The sequence below is a fragment of the Nyctereutes procyonoides genome, unplaced genomic scaffold (genome assembly GCF_905146905.1).
Source record: "Nyctereutes procyonoides isolate TBG_1078 unplaced genomic scaffold, NYPRO_anot_genome, whole genome shotgun sequence".
In the NCBI taxonomy this organism is placed as follows: domain Eukaryota; kingdom Metazoa; phylum Chordata; class Mammalia; order Carnivora; family Canidae; genus Nyctereutes; species Nyctereutes procyonoides.
This window is the reverse complement of record NW_026575125.1, coordinates 115,331,130-115,352,488: the sequence shown is the minus strand read 5'-3', so window position 1 is coordinate 115,352,488 and position 21,359 is coordinate 115,331,130. Positions and strand designations below refer to the sequence as shown.

Here is a 21,359-nt window from a genome sequence, read left to right as displayed (position 1 = left end):
GTATCGCAGGACGACTCAACCTTACTCAGAACCTGACCCCTCTCCATGGTCCACCAGACAAATAATCCAGTAGGACCCAAACCTACTAAGAGAATGACCCCTCTCCATGATCCACCTGGACACAACCAGAGGAGGCCGCAAACGTACTTAGAGCCTCAACCCTTTCCATCGTCTTCCTCGTCACAAACCTAGCCTTTCACAAAATTGACTTAGCGCCTGAAGATGCCTATTGTTCCCCATGGTGGCAATTCCAGTAGGCCCCAAACCTACTCTGAGCTCCCTCCCGTTTACTGTCTCAATGGACAAAATCCTAGTCTGGGCCCAAACCTATACTGTGCCCACCCCTCTTCCTTTTTACCATGGCGACAATCAAAGTCTGGACCCCAACCTATGCACAGGGTGTCACTTCTTCAATGACCTCATGGCCACAATACATTCTGGCCACAAACCTACTCAGAGCTTAACCCCTCATCAAGGTTGCCAAGGTTAGAAACATAGTTCCCTCATCGTACTCAGAGTCATACTTGTCTCCATGGTCCCCATGCATTCAAATAGACCCTGGCCCCAAACCTATCCAGGGTCAGTCACCTTTCCTTAGTACATGTGGCCACATTCGTAGTCTGCTCCAAAAACTACTCAGAGCGTGACGTGTCTCTATTGTCTGCATGGTCAAAATCCAGGAGGCCCCTACTCTACTCAGAGCCGGACTCCTCTGCGTGGTATCCAGGGCCAAAAACCTACTCTGGTCACAATCCACTCAGAGCTTGAGCCCTGTCCATCATTTCCTTGGCCAGAATCCTAATCAGACCCCAAATCTACTCAGAGCCTGACGCCTCTCTCTGATCCACAGGCCGATACCCCGGGTTGCCCCAACCCTTCTCAGAGCCTCAACCCTCTCCATTGTCTCCCTGGTCACAATCCTAGTCTTTCACCAAACCTACTCAGAGCCTGCCCCTTCCGTTGTTCCCAGGGGGGCAATCCCAGTAGGCCCCAAACCTACTCTGAGCTCCCTCCCCTTCATTGTCTCCAGGGACAAAATCCTAGTTGGGCACCAACTTATTCAGTGTCCCACCCCTCTCCCTTGTTACCATGGCCACCATCCCAGTCTGGCCCCCCAACCTACTAATAGGGTGTACCCTCTTCAAGGCCATCATGGCTACAACACATTCTGGCCCGAAGCCTACTCAGACCTTGACCCCACATCAAGGTTGCCATGGTTACAAAGCTAGTTCCCTCAACCTACTCAGAGCGTGAACTCTCTCCATGGACCCATGCATTCCAATAGAGTGACCCCAAACCACCTCAGGGTCAGTCACCTCACCATAGTACTTGTGGCTACATTTGAAGTCTGACCCCAAACCTACAGAGACTGACCCCTCCCCATGGTCAAGGCCAATATCCCAGTAGGACCCAACCCTACTCAGAACCTGACCCCTCTCCGTGGTCCAAAGGCCAATATCTCAGTAGGACTCAATGCTACTGAGAGTCTCACCCCTCTCCAAGGTTCACATGGCCACAATCCAAGTAGGCCCCAAACCTACTTAGAGCCTCAACCGTCTCCATCGTCTTCCAGGTCACAAACATAGTCTTTCACGAAATCGACTCAGAGCCTGATGATCTCTTTTGGTCCCAAAGGTGGCAATCCCAGTAGGCCCCAAACCTACTCTGAGTTCACTGCCCTTCAATGTCTCCATGGACAAAATCCTAGTCTGGGAACCAAGTTATTCAGTGTCCCACCCCTCTCCCTCGTTACCATGGCCACAATCCCAGTCTGGCCTCCAACCTACTCACAGGGTTTCCCCTCTGCAAGGCCATCATGGCTTCAACCCATTCTGGCCACATACCTACTTGACCTACTTGAACTCACATCAAGGTTGCCATGGTTACAAACCTAGTTCCCTCAACCTACTCAGAGCCTGACCTGTCTCCATGGTCCCCATGCATTCCATTACAGACTGGCCCCAAACCTACTCAGGGTCAGTCACCTCTCCATAGTACTTGTGGCCACATTTGCAGTCTGGTGCCAAACCTACACAGTGCTTGACTCTCTTCATGGTTTTCAAGGCCGAATGCTAGTCTCCTCCCAAACCTACCCATGCCTCACCCCTCTCTATGGTCCACATATCCTAATAGCAATCACGTTCCAAACTAACTAAGAGCCTGCATCCTCTCCATGGTCCATATGGCTTCCAGCTCATCTGGCCCCAAACCTACTCAGAGTGAGACCCCTCCATGGACCGATAGACACAATCCTAATTTGCCCTCAAATCTAGAGCCTAACCCCTCTCCTTGGTTCCCAAGGATACAATCCCAGGGTGGCCCCAATCCCACTCAGTGCATGACCCCTACCCATTGTCTCTATGACCAAAATCCTAGTCTGCTCTTAAACCCACTCACAGTCAGACCTTTCACCATGGTTTCATGGCCACAATCTCAGGCTGGACCCAACCCTACTCAGACCATGATCCTTCTCCCTCTTCCACAATCCACAGTCTGTCTGGCACCAAACCTACTAAGAGCGTGAACAGTCTTCATTGTCTCCATGGCCAGAATCTTAATCTTCCCACAACCATACTCAGAGCCTGACCGATCTCGATGGTCCCCGTGGCCACAATCTCAGTAGGCCCCAACTGTACTCAGAGCCTGACCCCTCTCCATGGTGGACATGGCCACACTCGCAGTAGGCCCCAACCCTACTCAGAACCTGACCCCTTTGCATGGTCCACATGGCCACACTCCCAGTAGGCCCCAACCCTTCTCAGATCCTGACCCCTCTCCATTGTCCCCATGGCCAGAATGCTAATCTATACCCAAACCTACTCAGGGCCACCCCCTTGCAATCATATCCATGGCCACAATCCCACTAGGCTCACATCCGACTCGATGCCTGACCCCTCTCTCTGGTCCATATGGCTATATTCCCAGTGTGGTGCCAAATCTACTGAGAGCCTGATCCCCCTTCATCTTCCACATGGCCACAGTCATAGTCTAGCCCAAAACCGACTTATAGCCTGACCCATTTCCTATGTCTCCATGTCCTCATCTGCCCTGGAACCTATTCAGAGCTTGACCCCTCTTCATGTTCCCCAAGGCCACAATCCAAGTCTAGCCCCTAACCGAATCAGAGCAAAACTCCTCTCCACGGTCCCCAGGCAACAATCCTACTCTGACTACATACCTACTCAGACCCTGAAGCCTCATCATGCTCTCCAGGCTAGAATCCTTGCCTGCTCTCAAACCAACTCAGAACCAGGCCCCTCTCCATCGTGTCTGTGGTCACAATCCTAGCCTTGCCCCAAACCTACTTAAAGCCTCACCCCTCTCCATCGTCTCCATGGTCACAATCCTAGTCTTTTGCCAAACCTACCCGGAGCCTGATCCCTCCTTTGTCCCCAGGGTGGCAATCCCGGTAGGCCCCAAAACTACTCTGATCTGACCCCTCTTCTTGTCTCCATGGACCAAATCCTAATCTGGGCGCCAACCTATTCAGCGCCCAACCCCTCTCCTTCATTTCCATGGCCACATTCCAGTCTAGCCCCCAACCTTTTCACAGCGTGTCTCCTCTTCAAGGTCTTCATGGAGACAACCAATTCTGGCCACAAACCTACTCAGAGCTTGACCCCTCATAACGGTTACCACAGTTAGAAACCTAGTTCCCTCAACCTACTCAGAGCCTGACCTCTGTCCATGGTCCCCATGCATTCCAATAGAGTCTGGCCCCAAACCTACTCACGGTTGGTCACCTCTGCATTGTCTTCGTGCCCACAATCATAGTCTGGCCCCAGAACTACTCAGAGCCCGACCTGTCTCCATGGTTTCCAAGGCCAGAATACTAGTCTGGCCACAAACCTACCCAAGGCCTGACCCCTCTCTACGGTCCACATACCCCAATACCAGTCAGGCTCCAAATGTACTCAGAACCTGCATCCTCTCCATGGTCCGGATGGCTTCCAGCTCAGTCTGGCCCCAAACCTACTCAGAGTGTGATCCCTCCATGGACAGATAGCCACAATCCTAGTTTGATCTCAAATCTAGAGCCTAACCCCTCGCCATTGTCCCCATGGCTACAATCCCAGTCTGGCCCCAATCCTACTCAGTGCCTGACTCCTCTCCATTGTTTCTAGGCCAAAATCCTAGTCTGCTCCCAAACCTACTCAGTCAGAGCTATCTCCATGGTTCCCGTGGCCACAATCTCAGGCTGGATCCAACCCTATTCAGAGCATGATCCTTTTCCCTCGTCCACATATCCACGGTTTCTGTCTGGCAACAAACCTATTCAGAGCCTGAACCCTCTTCATCGTCTCCATGGCCAGAATCCTAATCTGTCCCCAACCCTACTCAGAGCCTGACCCCTCTCCATAGTCCACATGGCCTTATCCCAGTAGGCCCCAACTGTATTCAGAGCCTGTCCCATCTCCATGGTACACATGGCCACAATCCCTGTAGGCACCAACCTGACTCAGAGCCTGTCCACTCTCCATGGTCTACAAGGCCACAATCCCAGTAGGCCCCAACCCTACTCAGAGCCTGACCCCTCTCCATGGTCCACATGGCCACACTCTCAGTAGGCCCCAAACCTACTCAGAGTCTGACCCCTCTGCATCGGATCCATGGCCACAAACCTAGTCTGGTCCCAAACCAACTCAGAGCTTGACCCCTGTCCATCATCTCCTTGGCCAGAATCAAAATCTGCCCCCAACCCTACTCAGAGCCTGACCCCTCTCCATGGTCCCCATGGCCACAATACTAATCTTTACCAAAACCTACTCAGGGCCAACCCCTTGCAATCATCTCCATGGATACACTCCCAGTCAGGTTCCCATCCTACTAAATGCCTGACCCCTCTCCGTGGTCCACGTGGCTGCAATCCCAGGGTGGCGCCAAATCCACCGAGAGCCTAATCCCTCTTCATTGTCTCCATGGCCACAGTCATAGTCTAGCCCAAAACCGACTTATAGCCTGACCCTTTTCCTATGTCTCCATGGCCAGAATCCTCATCTTCCCCGAAACCCAGTCAGAGCTTGACCCCTCTCCATGATCCCCATGACCACAATCCAAGTCTGGCCCCGTAACCTAATCAGAGCATGACTCCTCTCCATGCTCCCCAGGGCCACAATCCTACTCTGACTGAAAACCTACTCAGACCCTGAAGCCTCATCATGCTCTCCAGGCTAGAATCCTTGACTGCTCTCAAACCAACTCAGAACCTGACCCCTCTCCATGGTGTCCATGCTCACAATCCTAGCCTTGCCCCAAACCTACTTAGAGCCTCAGCCCTCTCCATCGTCTCCATGGTCACAATCCTAGTCTTTTGCCAAACCTACTCGGAGTCTGATCCCTCCTTGGTCCCCAGGGTGGCAATCCCGGTAGGCCCCAAACCTACTCTGAGCTGACCCCTCTTCATCGTCTCCATGGACAAAATCCTAATCTGGGCGCCAACCTATTCAGTGCCCGACCCCTCTCCCTCGTTTCCATGGCCACAATCCCAGTCTGGCCCCCAACCTACTCACAGTGTGTCCCCTCTTCATGTTCTTCATGGTCACTACCCATTCTGGCCACAAACCTACTCAGAGCCTGACCTGTCTCAATGGTCCACATGGCCGCACTCCCAGTAGGCCCCAACCCTACTCATCGCCTGACCCCTCTGCGTCGTATCCATGGCCACAAACCTAGTCTGGTCCGAATCCTACTCAGAGCTTGACCCCTGTCCATCATCTCCATGGTCCAAATCCTAATCTCCTCCCAAACCTACTCAGAGCCTGTCCGTTCCCCTTCTTCTTCACGGGCAAAATCCAAGTCTAAAGCTCTCAAGGTCCCATTTAGCACTCAAGTGGTGTCCTGCTCACCTGCTGCATCACCGCTGGCCCAGAGCAGTGTAGTGTCTGCACCGTGGTCAGAGTGATTCTGGGGCAGGAGTGATTCTATCACATGACTTCCCTGTCTAAGCCTTCTAGGGGAGTCCTGTCCTCTCCAGGACAGATCCACACCTATCACCAGGACCCAAAGACCCCCTATGGTGAGCACCCCATCCCCTAGGTCATCTGCTCTCTTTTCCCCTCTACTCACCATCCTGCAGCCATAACGTCCTTCCTTCCATTTCTGGAAGATTCCAAGTCCATCCCTCCCTCAGGTCCTTTCTAGGTTGTTACGGGTTGCATTACATCCCTGCCAAATTTGTGTTGGAAGTCTCACTCCCCGGGTCCTCCAAAAGTAACCCCATATATAGAAGGAAGTGCTCCTTACAGAAGTACTGAAGTGCCCATGAGCTCAGTTGCATGGACCCTCACCCAGTATGACTGGTGTCCGTATACAATCACAGACAGGCTTGTGAGGACGCAGGCGAGATCTAGAAGCCATGGGATGCCAAAGGTGGCCGGCAAATCACCAGACGCTGGGGGGCAGGGCGGAACACATTGTCTCCCAGCTCTCAGAGGAGGCATATTCAGCCGACGCCTTGAGCTCGGACTCCCAGCCCCCAGAAGTGGGAGACAATTCATTTCTGTTGTCTAAGCCACCCAGTCTGCGGTAGTTCAATACAACCACCCTGGCAAGCTAACACAGAGGGTGGAAGCTGTGTCCTGGACAGCTCCACAGGGTGCACGGTGATTTCTCCATCGACGGCACATCCAGAATATTCCTTCATGTCTGGACATCTCCATCTGTCCTGTGTTTCACTGCCTGTGTGGCATCCCGTTGTCGGCTGTCCCACAACTTACTGGCTACTCCCTTACTGACGGAGAGTCGCAAGCTGCTTTGCACTTTCCGCCACTACAGAGGACATCCTCACAAACACTCACTGGCATAGGACTTGTTTAGAAGGTGGCTAGGGTCACGGCAGGGGTGTCTGAGATGCTGACACATGCCCGCACACGGCCTTCCACCAAGGCTCACCTGTGTATGCTCCCCCCAGCACGGGCAAGGGCTCCGTTTCCTCACTCAGCTGTCGGCCCTGAGCACAGTTACTCTGCTCACCCCTTGCCAACCCGATGGGTGACAAAGGGTCGCCCTGGTCACTGGCGAAGGATTATTCACGAGAGAGGCTGGATGTCCTCCCTCCACCCCCCAGCACGGCCTGGCCCTTTCTCTTTCTTGTACTGGGGCATGTAAGTGGACTGCAGTTTTGCCTCATGTCTGCCATTCAGGGTTTTGGCCAATCCTTTTCTCACCAGGACAACTGAACTGTGTTGGGGGAACCCCTAGAGGGATGGATCTGTAACAGGTGCCCTCCTGCCTCAGCATGCAGAGTACCTGCTTTGTGGCCTGAGGAGGAAACGCTATTCCACTTCTCTGGGCTTCTTCACCTGCACAAGGATTGGGGGTGGGTGGGTGGAGGAGAAAAACTCTTTAGGTACAAGACGACAATGTTGGCTAACATGCCAGAACAGGCTTTCTACTCAGCAGGGATGGGGGGCCACTGGCACTGAGGAGGGCCCGCCAGATGGGAATCACCCCTCATGGTTTGGTTCTGCTAATCATGCCCCAGCCGGCAGCAGAGAAAATCATTTCACGTAAGCAGATCATGTTCGCACAGCCTAGCCCGCCCCGAACCCAACAGGAGAAAGAAGACACCACCCCCCTTCCACCGTCACAAGATTTGGGCGCCCTGCAATCCGGTTCCCCTCAATAAAATCCTGAGTAGGCCCCACGGGGATGAGTGCCAAGGGCAAGCAGCTCAACGCCGCACAGCCGGGGGGGTCCTCGGTGAGGCAGGTCACAGCCTGGGGGCCCAGGGGGAGGCGAGGAGGGGCACAGTGAGGGCAGAGTGGTCCGCGTGGACCGGCACGCTCACGTTTCTTGGCGCGCACATCCTTCCCTGGTATATGCACTTAGAAAGGTGGGGGGCCTTTTGATTGTGGCGGGGGAAGGGGGCAGGGAATGGTGGCCTGGGCCGCTCTGCGCATGCTCCCAGACCCCCCGCCCCGCCCCGCCCCGCCCCCCGAGTCCGGGAAACCCCAGCCCAGGGGTACTGTCCCACGCCAGGTGAAGCAGGCGGGGGCCACAAAGGCTTCCTGGCTCCCCTCGCAAGGGGTGGGGGCGGGCCTCCGGGCACCTGTCCCACCGGCCAAGCGAGCCAAGGGCGCGCTAGGCCCACCTGGCAGTCCCAGGGCGCGGGGGACCACCCCGCCCCCCCCACGCTCAGGCGAGGAGACGAGGCGGGCAGCGGAGAGACGACAGAGCGCCCTGCCCGCGTCGGGACTGTCCCGCCATCGCTGCGGCCCAGCACCGGGGACCACCGACAGGTGACAGGCGACAGGCGCCACCGGCCCCTCACCTGATAGGCTCGCACAGACGCCGGCGTCCTGTCTTTGCGTGGCGTACGCCGGCTCGAACCCACGTACGTCCTTACGCGCCCACGGGGGTACGCAGAAGGCTCGTGCGCAAGCCCGTAGGCACGCAGCCAAGCAGTTCCGCACACACGCACTTACGTGCACACGCACATAGGCGCGCAGGCCCCGGCCGCTAGACGTCGTTGGACTCACGCGGCCCCGACTCGCGCGGGAGGATCAGGCTGGACCGGGAGGTAGACGCCGGCGGCCTGAGCGGAACCGGAAGGAAGAAACAACGGGGTGGGGCGAGCGGTCGGTGAGAAGGGGCGGGGCGAGGCGAGCTTGGGGGCGTGGTTGTGGGCGGGGCTAAGGGGCGGGGCTGGGGAGGAGAATGCGGGGCGGGCCTGTGGGAAGGAGCTGTGGGGGCGGGAGCTGTGAGACGGGGCTGGGGGAGTAGCTGGGGCGCACCTGCCAGAGGATTCAGCCCCGGGTGTGAGAAAGAGTTGGGGAGGAACTAGGGCAGTGAGCGGGAAGGAGCAGGACGGAGCCGGCGGCAATGTTGCGGAGGAGGTGCTCTGCCAAGAGCAGGTTGGGCCTTGGCGGTGTAGCCGGGGAGGTGCACGGGGTTCTGGGGAACGCTGGGTAAGCGGAGCTTGGGGCAGAGCACAGGACTATCCGTGGGCCCCTGGGGATGAGGACCTGGGGAGTTGTAGGGCAGGGCGGGAGACCCTGGAAAGGCAAACTTGGAGTAGGGCGTGTCTGGTGGAAAGCTCGGAGGAAGAGCTGCGGCCGAGCGGGGCGGGGCTGGGAAGGGGCAGGGACGGATTGGCCGAAGGGTTGGAGAAGTAGCTCCCAGCAGGGTCTGGGGCTGGAGCACGGCTCGGGGCAGGAGCTGTGGAGGTGCAGGCGGGACTGAGGCGGAGCAGAGGCTGGGAGGACCAGGAGGGGGCTGGGGAGGGGTAGGGCGAGTTGAGGGAAGGCTGGGGGGAGGAGCTGGGGCGGGGCTAGGGCGGAGCATGGAGGGCCTGTTTGGGTACCTGGCGGAGGTGGGGCGAGCCGGAGGACAGCTGTGGGGAGGAGCTGGGGAGGAGCGGGGTGGGCCTGGTGGAATAGCTGGGAGGAGGAGCTGCAGAGGAACTGGCGCGGCTCCGGGTGGGGGTGGGCGGCTGGGTGAGATTCTTAGTGTAGCTGGGAGGCGGGGCTGGGGAGGAGCTGGGCGGGACTGTCGGGGGAGTTGGGAGGCGTGGCCGTGGGGGGCGGGCAGGAGTAGTTGGGGGGGTAGTTAGGAGGCGTGGCCAGGGAGGGGCAGGCCGGAGTGGTGGGCGGAGGGACGGGTCGTGGCTGGGACGGGGTGGGCGGGGAGGCGGGGCTTGGCCGGGGTTGGTGGGGCCGGATTGGTGGGCGGTCGGGGGTGTGGTCCGGGGGCGGGCAGGAGTGATGGGCGGGGGGCGGGGCTTGGCCGGGGTTTGTGGGTCCGGATTGGTGGGCGGCCGGGGGGCGTGGCCGGGAGGGTCCTGCGGGGATGACGGGCGGGGGAGGCGGGGCGTGGCCGGGGAAGGGCGGGCCGGAGTGGTGGGCGCTGGGGGGGGCGTTGCCCGGGGGGGCGGGCAGGAGTGATGGGCAGGGGGCGGGGTTAGCCGGGTTGGTAGGGCCGGATTGGTGGCGGCCGGGGGAGGGCCAGGAGGGGACTGCGGGAGGAGGGGCGTGGCCGGGAGGGCGGGCCAGAGTGGTGGGCGGTCGGGGGCGTGGTCCGGGGCGGGCAGGAGTGATGGCGGGGGGCGGGGCTTGGCCGGCGTTGTTCGGGCCGGATTGGTGGGCGGCCGGGGGATGTGGCCGGGAGGGGCCTTCGGGGATAGTGGGGAGGGGGGCGGGGCGTGGCCGGGGAAGGGCGGGCCGGAGTAGTGGGCGCTGGGGGGGGGCGTTGCCGGGGGGGCGGGCAGGAGTGATGGGCGGGGGGCGGGCTTTAGCCGGGGTTGGTAGGGCCGGATTGGTGGGCGGCTGGGGGGCGTGGCCGGGAGGTGCCTGCGGGGAGGGGCGTGGCCGTGGAAGGGCGGGCCAGAGTCGTGGGCGGTCGGGGGGCGTGGTCCGGGGGGGAGGGCAGGAGTGATGGTCGGGCGGGAGGTCCCGGGGCTTGGCCGGGGTTGGTAGGGCCGAATTGATGGGCAGACGGCGGGGGGGGGGGGGTTGCCGGGGAGGGGCCTTCGGGAATGGTGGGCCGAGGGGCGGGGCGTGACCGGGGAGGGCGGGCAGGAGCGGTGGGCGGTTCGTGGGCGCAGTCAGGGGTGGGCGGGGCGGGAGTGGGTCCCCGGGAGCGACGCGGGGGCTGGGACTGGGCGGCCTGGTGGCCGAGGCCAGGTAGTGTCTGACCCCCGTGCGACAGGCATCAAGTCGGCGCCGCAGCGGTGTGAACAACGTGGCTGCCCCAGGGACCTCAGCGACCTCAGGTGACTCTCAGAATGGACTCCCGAGAATACGGAGGCGGGGAGGGGCGGCGGGGACGTGTCGGGTGAGGCCTGCCCCTTGGGAGCTGATGGCAGGGGCGGGCGAGTCTCCTTCCAAGCCACCCTGGGACGGCCAGCGGGGTCTGTATCTGAACTTTTTTTGCAGGTGAGAAGAGAAATTCTTCTGTGTTTCCTGCTGCGCCTCTAACCTGACCTGCGCCAGATGAAGCCAACTGCCCTGTCGGTGCTGTTTCCTATCCTCTACCTCCCAGTCAGGGGCTCCACACACTCAGTGTTGTGGCGCTTTGCTCCTTGGGTTCCCTTACCCTCACGCTCCTTCTGTAGTTGGTTGGTGACCGAGTCCTGTGTCCCTGCCTCCCACATGCCTGATCAGAATAAATTCTCCTCTTGCTGTCCCCAGTGCTACTTCCTTGAGTTCAGACCTGCGGTCTGCACCTCCCCACCTGCCTGGACATTTCCGTCTTTCGTCCTCCAGTGAGTCCTCCACATGCCGGCAGTTCAGTTTGGTTTCTTAGCCGCACATCTCTCCTCAGCAACCCTGTACTGAAAACACAGGTGAACCCTCTCTTATTTAGGCCCGGCACCTCGGGCTCCAGGAGAGCCTGCCAATGCCACTAGCTCTCTCCATCCTTATAGCCAAACACTCTGGGTCACTGTGCTGCAGATTCCCTGTGCCCTGAGTGCACATATTCTCCAAACACTGCCTGCAGCCTGGAATATCCACCTCCTCTTCCCCTGGCAAACTCCTGTCCTCCTTCCAGGCTGTACTGCCCCACGCCCAAGCATGAAGCACTCTTCTCTGCCAGTTCTGGAAGCACTCTGTACTTTCTTTCCTACCTTTCTTCCCTGGACTCTCATCTCCCAGTGCTGCAAATGCGTCTGTAGCCCCCTCAGGGGCACCAAGTTCCTCACAGGCGAGGACTATGTCTTCCTTGGTTCTGTAACCCAGGTGCTCAGGACACGGTAGTCACTCAGAGAGGACTGCTTTGTCTTCCAGTGAGCTGCACAGTCTCTTTGCAGAACCTGGAGGAAACAGGAATGCTGGCCATGTCTTCGTAGAGTTTAGGCCTCAGGCCTGCAGAGACCATTTTCTGCAGACCACAGTTCTGTGTCCATAATACACCGTGTCTTCCTTTTAGAAAGTCCTTGGTATTTCACCATCGCTCTTTGCCGTGCCACTGTCTCCAAGACAGCGCCTCTTGCCTTTGTAGTTTCTCATCCTTCTCTCCGGTGACCTTTTTGCTAGGCCCCTGGCTGCAGCTGCCCCCTTATGACCTGGCTCCTGCTGTTTGTCTTAGTGCTCATCACTCTGGTTCTGCTGTCCTCTTTGGCCCAGATGTTCTCCTGCCTACCTGATCCTCTGTGCTCAGTGTGATCCGTATGCACCTCCTCCCTTTCTCTCCTTCCCTGAGCCTGTCACCCATTCTTTCACCTGCCAGGAGGTGCAGACCACAAGGTGCAGAATGCCATTGCCTCCCCACCCCCTGTGCTTCTTTAACCTTAAGGCCAGAAAGGCCTCTGGTTTGCTCCTGCCACATGTTTTGCAACACCATGGGTCTGGGATCAGCTTGACCCAAATCCCTGGTTTCCCTCATATATGTCTTGGCAGGTCTGGTTTCCTCCTCTCTGAAGTACTTTTTGCCCGTCTTTCTATTGAATGGCTTGCAGCTCTTGTACCGAGTTGTGAAAGCACCTTTTCTTCTTTTAATTTTTTTTAAGTAGGACCCACACCCATCATGAGGCTTAAACTCATGTCCCCAAGATCAAGAGTGGCAGGGGGAGCTCTTTTTGTTTTTTTTTAATAAATTTATTTTTTATTGGTGTTCAATTTACCAACATACAGAATAACACCCAGTGCTCATCCCAGTGCCCCCCCGCCAGTGCCCGTCACCCATTCACCCCCACCCCCCACCCTCCTCCCCTTCCACCACCCCTACTTCGTTTCCCAGAGTTAGGAGTCTTTATGTTCTGTCCCCTTTCTGATATTTCCCACACATTTTTTCTCCCTTCCCTTATATTCCCTTTCACTATTATTTATATTCCCCAAATGAATGAGAACATACAATGTTTGTCCTTCTCCGATTGACTTATTTCACTCAGCATAATACCCTCCAGTTCCATCCACGTCGAAGCAAATGGTGGGTATTTGTCATTTCTGATGGCTGAGTAATATTCCATTGTATACATAATCCACATCTTCTTTATCCATTCATCTTTCGATGGACACCGAGGCTCCTTTTTGAAGTGTGGATCCTCATTCCACCTTGGTTCTTTGTGTTTCAGATTCCTCCTCTTTGGTTGGGGGCCTGGCAGTAGGCTGCCCGTCTCTTCCTGGTTTTCCTGGGACTCTTCTGCTTATAGCATTGCAAGTTCTGTAGCCAATCAAGATGGTTAGTCACCCTGCCTCCTGGGATGGAGAGCACTTGTGGGGAAAGACTTGTGTAGTTTTTTTGCTCCCTTAGGGGTGCGGTGGACGTTCTGGTTCTTCATGGGAAGGGGTGGGCCACTGCCACAGATTCACAAGTTTCAGAATCATCTTTGGAGTCTGTCTCTTCTGGGGCCTTCCCTTAGATGTCCCTTCCCCTAGATTGTGGCAGGGATGCAGGTTTTCCCAAGTGGGCTTCTGATATTGATATGACATACCTGCCTTAATTAAACGTTCAGCCATCTTCGAAGTTTCCTATCAAATCCTGAGTTTGACTTTTGCCCACGGTCTGAGGTGGGGGATACTTTGTAAGCTACCAAGAAAACTGTGGAGGAAACTCCCTTCATTTTCAGCTTTTTAATCACCCTTAACTTCTCATGAGCTTGTGAGCCATCAATGCAGAGAGGTCACCTCCATCCATTCCCATTGTCCTTGGAGTTGACATCACACATTCCACATACTTGGATCTTCTCACCTGCCAGCCCAGTGAAAAGTTCTAGTGTGAAGGTTCTTGAAGCTGGACTCTATCCTTATGCTTGAGGCTATCTGCACACCACCTGTCCTCCAGGATGGGTCCTTGTCACCAGTGGGGCAGGTAAAGAGTAACCCCATATCTAGAACCCCATCTCATCACCTGCTTTTTGGGCCACTCTGGAACCCCTCAGGTTAAGTCCTTCAGGAAGCTGACCCTAAGAGAGAGTTATGAATGCCAAAGACTGGGGTCGAACACCTACTAGAGGAGCAGGGAGAGAGGGGGGTTGGGCAGGGTGTTCCTTTGAACCAGATGCTGACCTGACTTCTACCAGCCTAGGGATGAAGGGCAAGGATCATCATTGCAGGGTCCGCATCCAGCCTGGCATGCATGGTCAGGCTCTCACAGCGGGGCCTGAGGCCCTGCAATCCATATTGACTGAATGGATGAGTCAGCACCCAGAAGGAGTGGCTAAGGTATAGGTATATGCTGAGTGGCACATGCAGGGCACCAGCCACCTTTGCTAGGGCAGAGCCACAGCACTCTGCCCTGTGGCTGACACAGTGGGAGGTGATTTGGCCACTTGTATGTCAGATACCTGCTGGATCAGGAAGGGCATTTGCCATCCAGGTGTCTACTAGCACTGGTGTCCACATAGCCTGATGAATGAGGGCAGATCTGGGTACAAAGCTTCGTAAGGCAAAGCACGTTCAAGTCAGTGGCCACCCATCGGTGGTGAGCCAAAGAGGCTCTTTGATGGTGTGCACTCACCTCTGTGCTACTCCAGGCTGATTGGGAGCAACTTCCAGGCAGGCGTGCAAGCTGTGGGACCTGAAAGGAGGCAGAATGAGTTTGGGTAAATGTGAATAAGAAGGAACTACTGGTGTAGAGAAAGGAGCTGCAGAAAGCTTCACAGAGGAAGAGCTGGGTCTTGAAGGCACCTCAGGGCTTTTTGGGTGGAAAGTTGGGGAAGGGCTGCCAGAAAGGGCCAGATGCTTGCAGAGAACTGAAGGAAGGTTGCTGGCTGGAGCAGGCATGTTTGTGAAGGGCACATTAATTCGGGTCTGCGGTGGAATTTTTGGCCTAGGAGTTTGGCAGATGTTGATCCGCTGTGAAGTTGCATTCATTGCCCACAGAGGGAAGTGTGTGAGTGCACACACAAAGCTATCTAGAAGAGGCTGGCCAGGCTCCTGTCCTCTGCAGGGGAAGCACGGCAGGAAGTACAATGTTTTTTCTATGGCCACAAACCTGGGACTGATCTGTGGCACTGCCACTACTGCAGTGTCAGTCCAAGCAAATCACTTCACCTCTCTGAACCTCAATTTCCTCCATCCAAAAGATGGGCATGATATAAAAATCTTAAGGAGTAATAATATTTTCCAGTTTACCTCCTGGGGGTGAGGATGACATGAGGTAGTTCCCATGAGAGCGATCTATAAACCATAAAGCATTCTTCTGCAAATTGTGGCTGAAGAGGCATCTCTTCCAGAGAAGGCTTTGCTACATAAGAGTGTGTGGGTGCTGGCCTGTGCCTTGACACCTGCTGATGGGAGATAGGCAGATGCCAAAAACTCTTTAGCTTGTAAAAGAGGAGGAAGAGTAGTAACACCCTTGGCCCCCGGTCCCAAAGCTCCTACAGGATGTGGCCTGGTTGGGGTCTCAGGTGCTATGCATGGATTTTGACCAAAGATGTATAGTGAGTGGCCCCTGGGGCCAATGGGGAGGCATCGTGAGCCTACTTGAACTGCCCAGGTTTGAGAAGTGGGGGCTCTGTGGGTGCTGGGGAGGCATAAAATTCGGAGTCTCTTCCCAGATCTGTGTGGGAGTCAGTGTCAGCCTGCTGCCTCAGGTCACCCAGGTCCAGGATCTGCTATCCACAATTCTGTCATTCATAAAGCTTTGGTAACCAAAAGTGTTCTCTTTTCATCTTAAAGATTTTATTTATGTATTCATGAGAAACAGAGAGAGAGGCAGAGACACAGGAAGAGGAAGAAGCAGGCTCCCTACGGGAAGCCCGAAGTGGGACTCGATCCCAGGACCCAGTATCACGTCCTGATCCAAAGGCAGACGCTCAACCACCGAGCCTGGGTGTTTTCATAAGCTTGACCTAAACTCTTTTGGTGGTAAAACTGAAAACGGATGGCATGAAGTTATTTAGAGAATCCTGAATTTTCTTTATCTCTTTCTGGTTCCGTTCTTTATTTGGCTTGTTAGTAACACTCGGTGTTAACGGTCACATGTTTCCCCGCAGCACTGTCCACGTGTTTGCTAGACCCAGCAAGGGTGTCACCGTCATATGGTCTGTCCCCATCACCTTTCTGATTTCTGAAACTCCTCTGGCCCTGAGATTTTGGGTAAGGCAGTGTGCACTTGTGCTGCTAATACCAGCCAGAGGCAACATTTGTTGAAGATTTATGGAGGGCCAGAGTTCCTAGATGTATGGCCTTCCTCCAGCCTTCAGCCAGCAGGGACGCCCTTCCTGAGGCAGGCAGGACTGGGTCCACTCAGATGACCAGATGCCTCCCTTGCTGCCAACCTGCATCATAATGAGAAATCTTGTTGGGTACCAACCACATCTCCCCATACTGGCTGAACGCGGAGCTCAAAATAGGAGGGCCCCTGGGTGAGCATGTCTGTTCACTAGTCTTTTGTATCAACTACAGTCGGCCCACAGCCTTACTTCATGCGGTCCTGAGCCCCCATGCTGTCTCCCAGTGCACACAGACCCTGGGCCCGCTCACATGATTTCAGGGGTACCATGTGATTCGGAGTCTGACTGTGAGCTGAAGGTGATGACACAGGCAGCTTGGTGGCCTCAGAGGCCCTGCTGCAGCTTTCATCATGTGCTCTTCACCAGCCCCAGTGGGAAAGTGTGGGCAGGGAGGGCACCCCACAGCCTGCCCTGGTCATCCTTGCACAGGCCCCTGCCCAAGCGGCCTGTCGGTTCTCTCCGAACAGAACAGTAAGATGCCAGAAAACAGCTTGCCGAGGCCGGTCTTTGATGCTCTCATTTTTGTCCAGCAAGTCTATTTTTTTTCCACGAGGGATGTGTTCTCCCCTCACCTTGAAGCATCCTCCATGGAGAGCTCATGTCTTGCAGCCAACCCAGGGGAACATGAAGGAGGCAGGGTGGGGAGGCAAGGCTGGGCAGCCTGGAGGCCGACACAGGCAGCACAGGGCCTGGCACACGGGGGGCACCTACCACAGGGTCGTGTGTGAAGGTCACACGGGCACACGTGGCTGGTTTATTGTCTTCCTCTTCACCGAAGCAGTGCTGAGGCTAAGCGAGGGAGCAGGGCTGGAACCCTGTCATGGCCAGTCTTTGTCACCTAGAAGCTGGGTGACCTGAGCTTACCTCCATGTGCTCCTCCTGTAAACTGAGGACAGGAGGACCCACACCCAGCGCTGCTGGAACAGATACTTCTGGCAGTGGCATCCAGTTCTTATTGCATACTTGGTGGCTAAGAATATTATTAGAATTAATTCTGAGTCTGAATTGCCAAGTGCATGTGTTCCCTGAGCAAAATTAGGGTGGTGTGCCAGCCGAATTTCTGGAAGCTGTGTCTTGCCTGCCCACCCTGCTTCCATGCCTCAGTGACCCTCCGTGTAACCTGATTGCCCATGAAGACATGCCGTGATCGCTCTCACAGCACCGGGGCTGAGCAGCCCAGACCAGGGTCCCTAGCCTGCAGCAGTGTGGCATCGTGGCTAAGAGGCCCGGGTTTGGGTTCCAGCTCTGCTGGCTGTGAGACCTTGGGCCAGCGATGCCCCTTCTCCAAGTCTTTCTTGGTCCAAACCTCTGTGTGCTGGAGTTGATAGCAGGGCATGGGCCCCAGGGCAGCAGTGAGGACTCACTCGGGTGGAAAGGCTGGAATGGATTTGGTGCACAAAGATGTTACAGGAAAGAGAAGCAAGACAGTGGTGTTGGGGTCTTCTGACTTGCCCCACCCCACCCCCACACCAGCTGACAAAAGCACAAGAAGTACTGATGCCACTCCACCACCAGCCTGCTATCATATGCCCCAGGAACTTATTCTTTAAACAGCTTATTGTTGATATAGAAGACAAGTTATACAGGAAATGGAAAACCAGGATTCCCTTCATCTTAGTACCATGAAAGGGGCACCAGGAAAGTGCCACATGTGCTCCCTGGAGCCTGTCTGGTATCTGGGCAGGCATCGCTAGAACGAAGGCCGAAGATCCCCATGCTACAGACTGGCTTTCTAAGTGGAGATGTTTTGCTGGCCCAGCTGGCATCTCTCTGAAGCCCACAAGCCGTGGTGTGGGGCTCGGGTGAGCCGACAATCACTGTATGCCCCAGTGAAGCTGGAGCTGGGTAAGCTGGGTAGGCTGGGAGCTGGGACTCCATGGGCTAGAGTCCAGCCAGGCAAGCACAGCCTGCTACACGCAGCTCCTGTGTATTAAGTGCCTGCTGGAGGCTGGGAACGGGGCCCCTAGGCGGACTCTTTGTGGGATTCACCTCGCCTGGTGAGGCCCAGAGAAGTCTGACAACAGGCTAAGTCCCCACTGTGGAGCTAGGATTGAAATCAGCTCTGATGGCAGAGCCCGTGCTCTTTCAACTGCCCCATTATGTGGCCACTCAGTGCCCTGTCACCCAGGGCTAGGACTGGGAGTCACAAGGCTTTGCTCCTGCCCACTATCCAAAGGCAGCACTCGGGGCCCCAGGATTCAGTGGAGAGAAATCGCAACATTGAGGGCTTTTGAGGACTTTAAATGTGAACAACATATCCCCGGAGCAAGAACCCCCTTCGGAATGCCTGCCACCTGTGACTATTTTTATTGATCCCATAGAGACCCTTAGAGAAGTTTTCCATATTGACAGACTTTTTAAATGACGTTACAGAAAAGTCACATCACACCAGTTCCACAAAGGGGAACGCACGCTGCTTCCCAAATGCCACGCTCATTCAAGGAAAACACAGATGACTGTGGTATATAGAGACCTCATGCCTTGCTAAAGATAGAAATGAAATTGTTGGTGAGACACGTCATCCCTTTCAGAAGCTAACCATGTCATAGCAAATGAGGGCTGATGTTCCTCATCGAGCCAGCAAGGTTGGTGACCACTCTATTTTGGTGTCAACTATTAACGTCACGCGGGCATCTGTTGGACAATGCACATGGTGATTTGGTGCACCTCCGAGGAGTTCTTCTGTGCTTCTGTTTTTATCCCTCAGTGGTGTCATATTTCAGGCTGTCTTTAGCTGTCCCTTCTATCAATGCATGGTTCCACACCTGAGCTGTGCTTCATAGGACACCAGGAGAAGGGCCCCCCCGGAGGAACATCACCACAGCCCTGAAGCGTTTCCCAGTCTGACTCATCCTCTGGCTTTTACTTCAGAAGTGCAGGAGGCAATGGGGGTCATGTTGGCAATCCAGCTGTGTGCTCCCCTTTGCAAGAAGCATCTGCTTGTCAGAGCCTGAGCATGAAGGCTGGCGATGCCTGGTGACATCCTGGGCCATGCCTGCAGACCCAGGGACCAGAGCGCCTCCCGTGGCGCAGAAAGCCTTCCACGATGAAAGCCCTGTTTTATTCCCAAAGAGCTGTCATTGTTTCCCTTCCCTGAGGTTCTGTGTAAAGCCAGATCTGGGGGGAATAAGCAGAAATTCTCCCTAAATCCAAGCGGAATGGTAAGCCAGGAGGGGAGGGAGTGGCCACATGTAAACTCCTCATCCAGATGAACACAACGCAAATGGAGAAAGAGCCAGTCATACCTCATTCAGTGACAGAGCAATGCTTACAAATTCGTGAGTAGGCATTTCTGTGCTACTCAGTTTGTTTTAAGCTTATGCTTTATAAAAACAAACAAACAAAATACAGTTTTGAGGAAATGAATCACCCGGGAAGCTGCTCTAGCAAACACGGCGCTCGCGCGACCCCTGGTGGAGGCCTTCTAGAAACGCTCTGCTTCCTAGCCCCCAACAGCTGGAGGGTCGCTGGCTCCAAGCCCTGCCCCTGCACCCAACCTGGGCTAAGCTGGCGGAGTCCATGAAGAGAAAGATGGAAAATCTGGGCTTGAAGAAGGGAGATGAGAGAGGGAAGAGAGGTGGGGAGGGAAGGGAAAGATTGCTTACTGGATAATGTAAGATGTCCAGAAGCAAATGGGACGGTGACGAAGTCCTTCCCTAGGAGAGAATCATCTTGCCTTATAAAGTCCTTGGCTCCACGTGTGACCCAGGGTAGGAGTGGCGACTGTGAAGGCTGCGGGGTTGTCCAGCCCCTCCTCTGCCCCTCATGCTCCATGGGGCCTCTGCTTTAACAGAATCAGATGCTGGTTGTGATCTGATTCACTCTCACCCCCATGTGCCCCCAGCTTGGAGCCAGGCTGTGATTGCTGCATCACAGACCCTAGGGGCAGCCCAGCCCCAGCCCTGTCTGTCTGGCCCTCCTCAGGCAGTTGACTGTGAGTAAATCAGAAGGGAGAGGGATCCCTGGGTGGCGCAGCAGTTTGGCGCCTGCCTTTGGCCCAGGGCGCAATCCTGGAGACCCAGGATCAAATCCCACGTCGGGCTCCCAGTGCATGGAGCCTGCTTCTCCCTCTGCCTGTGTCTCTGCCTCTCTCTCTGTGTGTGTGTGACTATCATAAATAAAATAAAATAAAATAAAAAAAATCAGAAGGGAGATTATCCTGGGTGGGTCTGACCTAATCAGATGAGCCTTTCAAAAGAGGGCCAGGCCTTCCGTGAAGTTAGAGCACTCCCTGACTGGCTTTGGAGAAGTAGAACAGCATATTGTGAGAGCACTGATGAGAGGGTCATCTGGCAAGGAACCGTGGGTAGTCTTGGGGACCTGAGAGTGGCCCTGGACTGATGGCCAGCTCACAAATGGGACCTCCGTCCTACATCCGCAAGGAACTGAATTTTGCCAACAACATGAGGTTGAAAGGGAAGCCAGTGACGCAGATGAGAACACAGTGCCAGCCAGCATGTTGATCACAGCCTTGGTGAAACTGGGCTGGGCAAACGGCCCAGCCCAGCGGCACCCAGACTTCTAACCAATGGAAACCATGAGGTAATGAATTAGCGCTATTTACAGTCCCTAAGATTGTGGTGATTTGTCACACCGCACTCCTGGATCCCTTTCTCTCACTCATTGAGGACTCCAGCACCTGGCTCACAGGCCTGCTTGGCACCCTGAGCCCTGTTATTATCCTGGGTGACTTCAGCATCGGCCTGGGCAGCCTGTGCCACTCACAGCCCCTTGCTTTCTTCCGCATCTCTGACAACCTCTCTTCCTCTCCACCTCAGCCTCCCATATTCAAGGCCATATCCTAGACCTTTTCATTGTCAGGATCTGCTCCACCACACATGTCTTAAACTTCAAGATCCCACTCTGACCCAGACCAGTTCTTACACCCTCAGTCTTCACTGTCGTCACCCAAACTGCTCTCTCCCTGGCCCTCTCCACTTGTCACTCTCGTCCTGCTGCTGCTACTTCCTGCCCAACAAAACACGTGCACAAGGGACGCGTGTTGTGCCAGCTGGGCCACGTCATTTTCTGTCTGAAGAAGAAGCCCACCTTCTTCTGCACAGCCCATCGATCTCAGTATGTTTGAAATGTTTGTAAGTTGTATTAGTTTTGGGGGGCTGCTGTGACTAAGTGCCACAAACTAGATGGCTTAGAACAACAGAAATTCATTGCCTTACAGTGCTGGAGGCTAGAGACTGACTTTAGGTGTTGGCTGAGCCATGCTTCCTCTGACACTGGTAGG

General features: G+C 55.5%; 1 long non-coding RNA gene across 1 annotated transcript; it reads left to right on the top strand.

The window, feature by feature from the left end:
• Positions 1-8,708: 8,708 nt before the first annotated feature.
• On the top strand, positions 8,709-11,124 carry LOC129517500 (uncharacterized). The gene is made up of 3 exons (XR_008666065.1): positions 8,709-8,855; positions 10,648-10,711; positions 10,875-11,124. It is a non-coding gene; the product is annotated as an uncharacterized LOC129517500 (long non-coding RNA).
• Positions 11,125-21,359: the final 10,235 nt, after the last annotated feature.